Source organism: Hyperolius riggenbachi, chromosome 2 (assembly GCF_040937935.1).
Source record: "Hyperolius riggenbachi isolate aHypRig1 chromosome 2, aHypRig1.pri, whole genome shotgun sequence".
NCBI lineage: Eukaryota > Metazoa > Chordata > Amphibia > Anura > Hyperoliidae > Hyperolius > Hyperolius riggenbachi.
This window is the reverse complement of record NC_090647.1, coordinates 102,786,778-102,800,742: the sequence shown is the minus strand read 5'-3', so window position 1 is coordinate 102,800,742 and position 13,965 is coordinate 102,786,778. Positions and strand designations below refer to the sequence as shown.

Below are 13,965 nucleotides of genomic sequence, written 5' to 3'. Positions count from 1 at the left end.
GGTAAGTGGATTTGGATTTTTTTATGCCTGTGCCTGAACCTTCCCTTTAAGGAGCACTGTCCCTTTAGTAGTCGGTGCCAAAGAATTGCATGCTGGGGGTTCTTTTTATCTATAATCTATTCCTCCTCTTCCCTTTATTTCCCTGCCAGCTGCTTATCTGAAACCTAATCCCCTACTGACTTGTGTTTACAAGCAAGGCTGAGGCCACCCAGCGATTGGAGGAGACAAGAAAAAAAGGAAAGGGCAGAAATGACATCACGAGTTAGCCTTAACTGTGGGCAAAAGCCATGGCCCCCACCAGGAACAGAATTCTCGTCATTTACTATATAACATTTACTGAAATCAAAACGTGGACAGTATAATACATGTGTTATGTAAGTAGTTCAAGTATTTATCTACTTATGTGTTTTTCCCCTGGCATAGTATGGCTAATCCTACTGCTTTAAAGAGGAACGCCATTGAAAATAATGTAATAAAAAAAAAAGTGCTTCATTTTTACAATAATTACCTACAGTGGTGTGAAAAACTATTTGCCCCCTTCCTGATTTCTTATTCTTTTGCATGTTTGTCAAACTTAAATGTTTCTGCTCATCAAAAACCGTTAACTATTAGTCAAAGATAACATAATTGAACACAAAATGCAGTTTTAAATGATGGTTTTTATTATTTAGTGAGAAAAAAAACTCCAAATCTACATGGCCCTGTGTAAAAAAGTGATTGCCCCCCTTGTTAAAAAATAACTTAACTGTGGTTTATCACACCTGAGTTCAATTTCTGTAGTCACCCCCAGGCCTGATTACTGCCACACCTGTTTCAATCAAGAAATCACTTAAATATGAGCTATCTGACACAGAGAAGTAGACCAAAAGCACCTCAAAAGCTAGACATCATGCCAAGATCCAAAGAAACTCAGGAACAAATGAGAACAAAAGTAATTGAGATCTATCAGTCTTGTAAATGTTATAAAGCCATTTCTTAAGCTTTGGGACTCCAGCGAACCACAGTGAGAGCCATTATCCACAAATGGCAAAACATGGAACAGTGATGAACCTCCCCAGGAGTGGCCGGCCGACCAAAATTACCCCAAGAGCTTAGAGAAAACTCATCCGAGAGGCCACAAAAGACCCCAGGGACAACATCTAAAGAACTGGAGGCCTCACTTGCCTCAATTAAGGTCAGTGTTCACGACTCCACCATAAGAAAGAGACTGGGCTAAAATGGTCTGCATGGCAGATATCCAAGGCGCAAACCACTTTTAAGCAAAAACAACATTAACCTCCTTGCCGTTCTGATTCTTACCAGATTTTAGGGTCTAAAAGCGGTGCAATTTTTTTCCACTCTTTCAGACCCTAAAACCTGAAAAAAATCATTCTGGCAGGGAGATCTGCAGCAAAAAAAAAAAAAAAAAGTACCATTCTGGGCTCCTGTGCTGCAGTTTTCTCTTTGCCCACAAGATGGCGCTAATATACATATAAACAAACTTCTCTATATTTCTCTAATATAGAGAAGTTCGTTTTCAATATTAGCCCCGCCCCCGATGTCACGCTGCCACCACCGCTCTGTTGCCACCACCACGGCTCCGCTGCTCCAACTGGCTGCCGGGTCCCCGGAAGAATAGCAGGGACATGGGGGATCCCAGCGGCCAGGGAAAGACCCCACACTGCCGGGGAGAGAGGCTGGAGTCCCGCTGCGCAGCGAGATCGCGTGCGGGACTCCACAACTAAAGGTAAAGCTCTGCAATGCCTACCCCGACCTGAGCTCGGGATCACCGCTAATAGCTTCTTTTTTCTACCCCGAGCTCAGGTCGGGAAAACCGGCAAGGAGGTTAAGACTCATCTCAATTTTGCTAAAAAAACATCTCAATGATTGGCAAGACTTTTGGGAAAATACCTTGTGGACCGACGAGACAAAAGTTGAACTTTTTGGAAGGTGCGTGTCCCATTACATCTGGCGTAGAAGTAACAGCATTTCAGCAAAAGAACATCATACCAACAGTAAAATATGGTGGTGGTGGTAGTGTGGTGGTCTGGGGTTGTTTTGCTGCTTCAGGACCTGGAAGGCTTGCTGTGATAGATGGAACCATGAATTCTACTGTCTACCAAAAAATCCTGAAGGAGAATGTCCGGCCATCTGTTCGTCAACTCAAGCTGAAGCGATCTTGGGTGTTGCAGCAGGACAATGACCCAAAACAGACCATCAAATCCACCTCTGAATGGCTGAAGAAAAACAAAATGAAGACTTTGGAGTGGCCTAGTCAAAGTCCTGACCTGAATCCTATTGAGATGTTGTGGCATGACCTTAAAAAGGCGGTTCATGCTAGAAAACCCTCAAATAAAGCTGAATTACAACAATTCTGCAAAGATGAGTGGGCCAAAATTCCTCCAGAGCGCTGTAAAAGACTCGTTGCAAGTTATCGCAAACGCTTGATTGCAGTTATTGCTGCTAAGGGTGGCCCAACCAGTTATTAGGTTCAGGGGGCAATTTCTTTTTCACACAGGGCCATGTAGGTTTTGAGTTATTTTTCTCACTAAATAAAAACCATCATTTAAAACTGCATTTTGTGTTCAATTATGTTATCTTTGACTAATAGTTAACATTTTTTGATGAGCAGAAACATTTAAGTGCAACAATCATGCAAAAGAATAAGAAATCAGGAAGGGGGCAAATAGTTTTTCACACCACTGTATGTATAAATGATTTAGTCAGTGTTTGCCCATTGTAAAATATTCTGACATTTATCACATGACATTTTTACTGCTGGCAAGTGATGTAGCTGCTGCTTGCTGTTTTGGCAGTTGAAGACAGCTGTAAACAGCTATTTCCCACAATGCAACAGGGTTCACAGACAGGATAGTGCCAAGAGTACGTACTCAGAATTTCTTTGTGGGAGGGGTTTCACCACAATATCAGCCATACAGCGCCCCGATGGTCTGTTTGTGAAAAGGAATAGATTTCTCGTAAAAGGGGGCATCAGCTACTGATTGGGATAAAGTTTGATTCTTGGTTGGAGTTTCTCTTTAAAGCAGGCCTGAACTCAGAACTTCCTCACTGCTCTAAAAAAGGTATACAACAGTATAACCTTTAAAGAAAAACTTTTGTTACAGCTGATACAAATCCTGCAATAAATCTACAGGTTGTCCACTTCCTGCTTTCATGGAAGTAGACATATTGATAACCTATGTTTACCAATTAGCTCTCTGCCATGGCAGGCAGCCGATACAGCTGAGAGATCAAAATTACAACTTGTGCTTGGTCACAAATGAGGGGGAATTAGACAGGCTAAACTCTCTAAATACATGCAAGGTGCATTTCTCTACGTCTTTTCCCATCCTGACCAAGAGTTCAGGCTCACTGAAAAAAATAGTGTAGTTAAAGGGAATCTTAAGTGAAAATAAACCTATGATATGATTTGTATGTGTAGTACAGCTAAGAAATAGAACATTAGCACAGATAGGAGTCTCATATTTCCAGTACAGGAAGAGTAAAAGGACCGCAATCATGAAAAAGTAGGCAGTTAAAAACTGACAGGCTTTGATCCAGTCCATCTCCTCATGGGGGATTCTTGGTTTTCAACAGCATTTCATAAACAGCAGTTTAACGGCCAAAATAGTAAGATACCAGCCAGTCTCCCTACTCACACTATTTTTTCAGACTTTTCAACTGCTGTTCAGGAAATGCTGTTGTAAACAAAGAAAACCCTGAGAATCCCCCATGAGATGGACTGGACCAAAACCTGTCGATTCTGTCAGATTTTAACTGCCTACTTTTTTCCCATGATAGTGGTCCATTAAGAAACTTCAGTTATCTATGCAAAAGAGCAGACAGCACTGCCTTCTGAAGCATTTATCAACTGTCTCTTTTCTTCAAAGTTTTACTGCAGAGAAAAGTTCAAAGGGTCATTAGCCTGCTCTGTTTCATAATTTAAAATGCTGAGTGTAGTTTGTAAACTGCAGTTATTAGAGAATTATGCAATGATAGACACACACACACACCTATATAACAAAATAAAAATGAGAATATTTTCTTTGCTACTAATGTAGTATTAATTTTCCATACTGCACAACCAATTCAGATTAAGGTTTTTTTTTTTGCTTCAGTGTCATTTTAACGTCAAAGTGGTATTATTCTTACACTTTGTGACTAAAAGGTTTTGAAGACAGGCTTCAATCAATAAGACAAAATAGCATATTTTGTTTTTAGGGTTTTTAAAATACTGGCATTTGACCTACAATGGCTTTTGTAAAGCAGGTGATCGTAACCCCCCCCCCCCCCCCTCAAGGGGATGTACTAGTGTAAAATCCTTCAAGACTTACTATCCTACTGTTAGTGACCCAGACATAGGAAAAAAGTAATTTATGGCACACTTCACTCAGAGGAAATTTTACAGTGATTCACGACAGTGGTCCTTTAACTATAAGCAAAATAATGCAAGCTCTATACAAAACATGAAATAAGCAAATTAACAGACAAACAGAATAAGCAACAAATAACTATTTAGAAATAAGCAGCTTTATATTCTTTTGGTCTTTTAGACAACAATAAAAACATAGCCATACGAAGCAGTGGTTTAGATTTTGGATATCTTATATACAGTGCATAACGTGATATGATCTTGATGGAAGAGCAGAAATGTCATCCTCTGCAACAGGCAGCTCGGCGAGGACCTGCAAGCATTACTCTAGCAGCACTGTTAATATTGGATGGATGCAAAATTTGAACTCCAATATTTACGTGCTGCTAAGGCACCGCTTACATTTTCACAGTTGAATGATATGGGATTGATGCATGAATGATGCAGACCTTGAGTTTTGGCGGCAGCACAATATGGCCTGCACCTCTGTGTATTCCACAAACCATTATGTGCTGCTACTGTACTGCAAGGGACAAGTCACTGGGGGCCTCCACACCTTCAAGGGAAGAAGAAACCATTTAATTCATAGTTTATCCACTAATATGTGACAATACTCACTTATCTCCTACAGATAATCAACCAAAGTAACTTAACAGAGGCCTGGGGCGAACCAGCAGCGCTTTTCTAAGCACTTGTGATTTGAAAAGCTCTTTCAAACGTAATGCTATGGGTGTAAAAAAAAAAAAAACCCTTCCCTTATAAGTGGGTTCGCCCACATAGCATTACGCTTGCAAGAGCTTTTCGAGTCACAAGCGCTTAGAAAATTGCTGCTATTGGGTTCCAGGCCTGAGAAAGGAAAGATTAAGATCAGTTACATTTTTATTTTGTAACCACTGATACACTACAAGCCAGAAGACAAAATATCAATTTCAGTGCAACAGTGTGCCTACAGAAGCTGGAGTTTGTATTAGCTTACTATCTCTACTAGTCTTCTACTGTGCAGTAACGGTCAGTTTGCATGATTGCGAGTGCAGTATGTTCTCATTGATCAGCCATGGGTTGTCAATGATTGCTGCATGCTTCTGTAGCACACCAAACAGGGCAAATGTGCAACCAGTTTTTCCATAAAGCTCCTATATGAAATCCTAGACGCTCTACTCACCAATAAGACTGTTGCACTTGCTTTGATGAAAAACTGCTCCTGTGCAGAAAAAGGAAAATAACTGTTAGGGTAACTTAAATTCTCATACTAAAGTTCAAGACACTGAAGACACTGAATCTTTAATTAGAACGTACACATTTACAAGACATTTGCTTACTGCATGAGGGGGGGAAATCGAGAAAACAAAACTAGGAAAGTGATGTTTAGTGAAAGCCAAATAGGAAAATGAACTAAAATTATCTTGAGAGCCCTGGCCTTTTCGTTTTCTAAGGTGACTTACACAATTTTTGCAGTAGATTACAGTTTCTTTTTCACGAACTAAATCCATTTTCATGTCAACTTTTCACTGAAGTATTTGATTATGCGAGTCAGTTCATCAGGCTCTGGACTATCCTGAGGCCTCCCACTATTGAGAGATTTGTGGGGTAGAGGAATAGTGGTGGAAAGGTCATGGCTTGAAAAATGGTTGTGTGGCTCTCTTAATGCAGTAGTTAAAGAAACCGTGACCAAGGATTGAACTTCATACCAATCAGTAGCCGATACCCTCTTTCCCACAAGAAAGTTTCCTTCTCACAAACTGATCAGGGGGCTCTGTATGGCTGATTTTGTGGTGAAACCCCTCCCACAGTTTGATGTCCGGTCCATAGTGCTGACACTGTGGGAAATAGCTGTTTCCAACTACAAAAAAAAAAAGCAAGCAGCAGCTACTACCACTGACACCACCTGCCAGCAGTACAAATGTCACCATATGATAAATGTCAGAATGTAAATCAGGGAGAGGAAAGTTTACAATGGGCAAACCCTGACCAAACCATTTATACATAATGTAAAAATTAAGCACTTTTGTTTATTACATTATTTTCACTGGATCCTCTTTAACCACTTCAGCCTTTAGTGTTTTTTCACCTTATGCATCCAAGCAATTTTCACCTCCCATTCATTCACCAATAACTATCGATAATTATCACAATGAAATGCTTTTTTTTGGGTGGTACATTTTGCTATGAAATTTTATTTTCATTTTAATGGGAATATTAAGAAAAATGGAAAAAAAAATCATGATTTGTCAGTTTTCGGCCAGCACAGCTTTAAAATATTACATGTTACCATAATTAAAACCCACGTATTTTATTTGCCCATTTGTCCCGGTTATTACACCATTTAAATTATGTCCCTATCATTGTATGGCACCAATATTTTATTTGGAAATAAAGCGGTCTATTCATTTTAATAAGAATGTATGTAGATTTAGTTTTACTATTTGGCCATAAGATGGCCACAGTCAATTTGTTTTTGGCTTCCTGTAAGCGTACTTACAGGAAGTGAAGAGGGGATGTGTAACAGAACAATCGCGGCTTCTCCATATAAGCACAGAATTTAGGACAAAAAGGTGATGAGCATGGGTATTAACTATTTGACATGGCTAGTGAGACTGCTAATAATTCCAGCCTGCTTGTAAATATAAGATAACGCATGAAACTTGTTGGGACAAGAAAAATTAACTTCAGTGTTCTCCCCAGGCTTTTTTAGCTGGGTGGTCCACCCGGTGGGTTTTGGTGAGCACCTGGCTGTCATCGGCTCACCTGCTCTTATGCTGCAAGCAGAGTTGTGCAGAGAAGCAATGGCCCTGCATTCTCATCTCGTTCCACCTGGCTACTTTTTTATGCCACCCGGCTGGAAAAAATTTCTGGGGAGAACACTGAACTGCCTATGGATTCTGACTAACTCGAACATCATCTCTATTAGGGCCTGTTCACACTACAGGGGAAAAAAAAAAAAGATTTTCAGAACACAGGAAAAAAACAAAAACGCAAAATCAAAACTGAACTGTTTTAACAGGATGAGTTCACACTGTCAATAAGAACGCTACTGCAATGCACACTGTCTGAACCGCAGATGCAAACTGCAAACCTGCTGCACTTTTCCACAAACCTAACAGTGCCTTGCAAATCAAACAATGGAACCGCTCACCTGTCCCATGTTCTGTCGGTTTCACCCAGCCTTTAGTTCCACTGCAGGGGGAAATTAGTGACAAGAAGCATGGGGCATCTTATTGGTTTGCAAAAAAAAAAAAAATAATAATCTTGCTGCAACAGGAGAAATTCTCACAGGTTCATGGTGTACCAATGAGAATCCTCCCTGTTGCTTGAAATGAACAAGCTCCATACTTCCTGGTCTGCGAGACGAGCAGTGAACTAACAAGAGACACTGCAGACGGAAAATGCAGGTAATGTGGAGATTCCAGCGCATCCTGACCGGCTACCCTTAGCACATGGTTTCCACATCCGCTGCATTTGCATTGCAATATGAGGGGCCCTTAGGCTCAGCCCACACTATACTGGACGCACAATGGCGCATTCACAGTGTTTCCTGTACTGAAATGATGTGCCCGTTACACATTAAGCAACATTTTGGCCCATCGCTGAGGACATGCACTGCAATAGTAATAGGAGCCTAGGCAAATGCATACTTCTCGCGGCTTCCCATTGTACTAAAAACAGACAAACAGGAAGCCTCCCTCAGGGAGGATTATTTTTTTTATTGGTTCACTGAGTAGTGGACCAATGAGAATCCTCCATGGGGAGGGAGGACTCCTAGTGTTCTGTTTCAGTGCAATGGGGAAGGCCAACAATTTTGCTGGGGCTCCCCTTAGGCCCCTTTTACACTTGATCAGTTGCTCTCAGTTATAACTGGAAAAAAAACCCTGATTTTCAAAGTAATGCCCATGTTTTCCTATGGTACCTTTCACACTTAACGCGTTTTAACTGAAATCTTCCCAATGCACTGCTATGGAAAAAACGCTTACCAACGCGCACCAACTGATTAAAGGGATACTGTAGGGGGGGGGTCGGGGGAAAATGAGCTGAACTTACTCGGGGCTTCTAATGGTCCCCCGCAGACATCCTGTGTTGGCGCAGCCACTCACCGATGCTCCGGCCCCGCCTCCAGTTCACTTCTGGAATTTCTGACTTTAAAGTCAGAAAACCACTGCGCCTGCACGCCCGTGTCCTCGCTCCCGCTGATGTCACCAGGAGTGTACTGCGCAGACACAGACCATACTGGGCCTGCGCTGTGCGCTCTTGATGACATCAGCAGGATCGAGGACACGGCAATGCAGGCGCAGTGGTTTTCAGACTTTAAAGTCTGAAATTCCAGAAGTGAACCGGAGGCGGGGCCGGAGCATCGGTGAGTGGCTGCGCCAACACAGGATGTCTGCGGGGGACCGTTAGAAGCCCCGGGTAAGTTCAACTCATTTTCCCCCGACCCCCCTACAGTATCCCTTTAAGTGTAAATGGGCCCTCAGTATAGCGCTACAGAAGGCAGAGTGTGAGGATGACAAAGTAAAAAGTGATGAACGCATGTGGAGAACAGCCTAGCGAGAAAAGACACTAGCCATTCCCATAGGCTTTGCTTACATAGAAATCCAGTGTGGCTTGTGTCCAGAAAAGTCGAGCATGTTGTGATTTTTCATTCCGACACCGCAGTGACCGGAGCGGACACAAGTCTGAACAATGCCCGTGTTTAACCATTTTCGCCTTTTGCACGTGACTGTTGCTGCTGCGTGCTCTCGCGCTGCCCCCCCCCCCCCCCCCCGGTTAACACTGAGATCAATGAATGGGAACATAGTGCCCATTCATTGACCTAAGTCCTCGGTAGAAAGACCGAAGGCTTCTTTGAGAAGCCGCAATCTTTCTGATGGGGAGAAAAAAAAAAAAAAAAAAAGTTTCCCGTCCTCATACTTCCTGGAAGCGAGAGAGTGCTCGTTTCCAGGAAAAAAATAATTTGAATACATCTACATACAATTTTTTATGAAATAAAACACATGACTACATTTAAAATTAACGGTTTACCTTCCACACCAAAAATTACTCAAATAAAATCTTTAGTGAAAAAAAAAATTACAATAAAAAACAAAATAGTTACTTAAAGGTCTGAACTTTTTTTTTTTTTTAATAAGCATGTGAAGTGGATGTATTAACCTTTTTTAAATTATAAGCTTGTAAATAGTTGACACAAAACTGAAAAAAAAAATGCACCTTTATTTCCAAATAAAATATTGGCGCCACACATTGTGATTGGGAGATAATTTAAATGGTGTAATAACCGGGACAAATAAAATACATCGGTTTTAATTATGGTAGTGTGTATTCTTTTAAAGCTATAATGGCTGAAAACTGAAATTTTTTCCAATTTTTTCTTATTACCGTTTAAAATGTATTTAGAAAAAAAAAAAATAAGGTATTGGGAGGAAATCGCTAGCGTCAGCTATTGCGATTTTAGATGTGAACACAGCCTAACAGAATCCATAAATCAGACCGTTTTCAGGTCTAGTGTGAACCAGTCTTCATTTTCTACACCAAGATGTAGAACTAGAAAAAACAAACATACAGTACAGTATTGGTACATGTTCATAGCATATTTGTAGCTAGATGGTAATGTCACTTTAAAGTGAGATTAAACACCCTAAATTAAAATTAAATTGAGTAATATGTAAAACATTTGAAAGCATTCAGTGTTTCAAAAAGGTACACTTTCAAAGCAGAGAGTAGTACAAGTTTATACTGCTCTGCTAATCAGCAAATGTAATCATTGCTGGACACAGGAGGTGCTCTGTCTCTTATTCACTCTGCTCATCTTCTCCTATGCTAGAGACCTGCCACCATGGCAATGACTGACTAGTCATTCCAGCAGAGGAGGAAGCAGAGTGAAGTGACCAAGCAGAAAGTTAGCACATTTTTTTTCTGGCCCACAATGTATAGCAAAAAAAAATAATAATAATAAAAATAAATAAATCAAACTACAAATCCGCACCAGACTGGATGTAGGCAATACAATATATTCTTTATTAAAACCTCAATTAATCCATTGTTCAAAGGTAGGACTGTGTACCAAGTAGAATCAATTACATCTGTAGGGGGTCCCTTTAAGAGGGAAAAATAAGTGTCCATATAATCATAAAGTGTCTAGTGCAATCACAGCAGTATAATCCTGATACAAACTCCGATGTAAACAGCAATATAATAAAGTGCAAGGTATTTCAAATAATCAATCAATCCAGTGCAAATAAGAAAATCACATCACAGCAAGGATAGCAACTAAGTTAACCACTTCACCACTGAGGGGTTTTACCCCGACCACCAGAGCAATTTTCACCTTTCAGCGCTCCTTCCATTCATTCGTCTATAACTTTATCATTACTTATCACAATTAAACCAACTATATCTTGTTTTTACCAGCACCAATTAGGCTTTCTTTAGGTGGGACATTATGCCAAGAATTATTTTATTCTAAATGTGTTTTAATGAGAAACTAGGAAAAATGTGGGGAAATTTTTTTTATTATTTTTCAGTTTTCGGCCATTATAGTTTTTAAATAATGCATGCTACTGTAATTAAAACCCATGAAATGTATTTACCCTTTTGTCCCGGTTATAAAACCGTTTAAAGAGTAACTGTCAGGCTGCAGAAGCTCCTGTGTTAAACAGTTTAGAAGGAAGCCAAAAAGACATTACTGAAGATAAAGATCTCTCTTACCTTTGATGTATGCTTATCAGCAAAGCTTAGACCTAAGCAGGACGCAAGCCGCATAACATACTGCAAAGCATTCTGGGGCCCTCCCCTCGGCTGCTAAGGAGAAGACGGGATCAAGTTTCAGCAGCTTCTAAAACTCAGTCCAGCCACAGCACAGATAAATCTCGGGGCAGCGTACACTGCAGGAGTCCGCTATTGTTCCTAGCCACATGGCTAATTAATATTCACTGCAAACTAGTGTTATTCAGTATGAGCTGTTCTGTGATCAGAAGCAGGCAGGACATGACGACACATTTGGCTTCACAAACATGGAACCTGCCATGAGCTGTCAGGAGCATCATTCTCTGCATATACTATATACAAATTCTGTGAAATCCAAACGTGGACAGTGAAATGCATATGTAATGTAAGTACAGCCAATCTTTAGCTACTGATATATGTGTTTATTTTCTCTGAGACCCTATACCCAACAGCTCCTCTTTAAATTATGTCCCTATCACAATGTTTGGCGCCAATATTTTATTTGGAAATAAAGGTGCATTTTTTTCAGTTTTGCATCCATCCCTAATTACAAGCCTGTAGTTTATAAAGTAACAGTGTTGTACCCTCCTGACAAATATTTTAAAAAGTTCAGTCCCTAAGGTAACTATTTATGTATTTTTTTTATTGTAAATTTTTTTAAAAAAATTTTAATTACAAAAAAAAAAAAAAAAATTGGGAGTGTGGGAGGTAATGAGTTAATATTGTGTAAAACTAATTTGTATGTGAAAAATGTTTAGGGTGTAGTTTTACTATTTGGCCACAAGATGGCCACAGTAACTTTGTTTAATGCGACCTCCAAGCGTTCTTCCGGACTCTTGGAGGAAGTACTAGGAGGCTAGGTAAGTGGGGGTTTTTTCACAATGATTGCGCTGCTCATCGGAGAGCAGCGGATCATTGCGGGGCTTAGATCAACGAATGTGAATGGATTTTCCCATTCATTGATCTCTGGGCGAGCGGCGTGTTTACGAGGGGCCGGCGGCGTGTTTACGAGCGGGATCGCGGAAAGTACGGATTTCTCCGTCCCTGGAGGTTAAAGGATGGAAAAAAGGACGGAGAAATTCACACGGGCGGGGGTAAAGTGGTGTATAAAAAAGGAGAACAGTACATCAAACCATAAAGATGAATCGCCAAAGTGATGTACTGTTCTCCTTTTGATACACTGCACTTTAAATTAGTTGCTATCCTTGCTGTGATGTGATTTTCTTATTTGCACTGGATTGATTGATTATTGGAACTACCTTGCACTTTATTATATTGCCTGTTTACATCGGAGTTTGTATCAGGATTATACTGTTGTGATTGCACTAGGCACTTTATTATATGGGCACTTAATTTTTCCCTCTTAAAGGGACCCCCTACAGATGTAATTATTAGATTCTATTTGGTACACAGTCCTACCTTTGTACAATAGATTTTTTAAGTGTTTTTAATTGAGGTTTCAATAAAGAATATATTGTACTGCCTACATCCAGTCTGGTGCGGATTTGTTGGTGTTTTTTTCCCCCCAGTTTTGTAGTTCGTGTCTACACCGTTCTGGCGCATTCTGGTTTAATTGATAGGCTAGTGTAGTTTGCAAATACATTTTCTGGTTCCCTATATATTTAATTTTATGGATGATGCATATCCACACAATTGTATGCATTAATGCACTTACAAGCTTATTGATGCGATCATCTCCAAAATTACCCGACAGCCTGGACACATTTTGTTGTACAAGAACACCCCCTTTAGCTGCAGCTTGTACACAACCCTGGGCCTGATTGGTTGATTAGAGAAAGGAATTATTGTTTTATTCATCAAGTAGTACAACACCAGATACAGCAGGTGTCCAGTTTCATCTTAAATCAGAAGCTGCAGTATGGTGTATTAATTGTCCTTTCAACTACTGACCAGGGACGGTGTTTACTTGTTGACTGGCCAGATTACTCAGAAACTATTGCACAATCATTAATTGGTAAGATATGGAGGCTGGAATGAAACCACACTAAAAATGCTGCTTCCTTTACTATTCTAGGGATTCTCAGGCTATAAGAACTGTAGTGAGGAATCAGAACAGCTCATCAGCATACTTGTCCCAGTAAAGTGATTTAAATACTGTATATACACGCAAGCAAGCAGACCCGCATACAAGCCGACCCCCTAACTCTTTCCTGAAAAACCAGGAAAAATGATTGACCCTCATAAGCCGGGGGTTGGAAATTCTGGCAGTGTGATTTCCCCCCCCCCCCCCCCCCCCCCAGTGTGTCCCAGTATAGTGCCCAAGTACAGCTAGTATAGTGCCCAAGTACAGCTAGTATAGTGCCCAAGTACAGCTAGTATAGTGCCCAGTATAGTGCTCAGTATAGCTAGTATAGTGCTCAGTATAGCTAGTATAGTTCCAGGTATAGCTAGTTTAGTGCCCCCCCGTCTCTATTAGCTTACTGTGCGGCTTCCAATAATCCCCTCTCCGTCTCCCAGGCATGTAAATAGTTCACAGCAGCTCGCTCCACGGCGGCTGCTGTGTGATGACGGAGGAAGCTGTAGGCAGAGCGGCTTCCTGTAACGGCAATGTGTATCGCCGTTACTATGGAAACCGCTCTGCCTACAGCTTCCTGCCATCACGCAGCAGCCGCCGTCGAGCGAGCTGCTGTGAACTATTTACATGCCCGGGAGACGGAGAGGGGACTATTGGAAGCCGCACAGTAAGCTAATAGCAGCGGCCGACGCGGGGCCGGCCTACGACCAACGAGACTTGCAAGCAAGCCGACCCCCAACTTTTGGGGGGTCAAAAATTCGGCTTGCTTGCGAGTATATACGGTAAACATCTTGACACATACAGTAGATCATGTTTACTTTAGTTATCCTAATCAGGATATTTGTAATAAACCGCACCCCTTAGT

At 40.9% G+C, this 13,965-nt stretch overlaps 1 long non-coding RNA gene across 1 annotated transcript in view; it reads right to left on the bottom strand.

Moving 5' to 3' along the window:
- Positions 1–4,493: 4,493 nt before the first annotated feature.
- The window catches only part of LOC137545665 (uncharacterized), a 47,284-nt gene continuing 37,812 nt past the window's right edge, over positions 4,494–13,965 (bottom strand). Inside the window, exons 3-4 of the long non-coding RNA XR_011026073.1 lie at positions 5,514–5,552; positions 4,494–4,907 (exon numbers count right to left, since the gene is read on the bottom strand). This is a non-coding gene — a long non-coding RNA (uncharacterized lncRNA). The remainder of the gene's footprint in view (positions 4,908–5,513; positions 5,553–13,965) is intronic.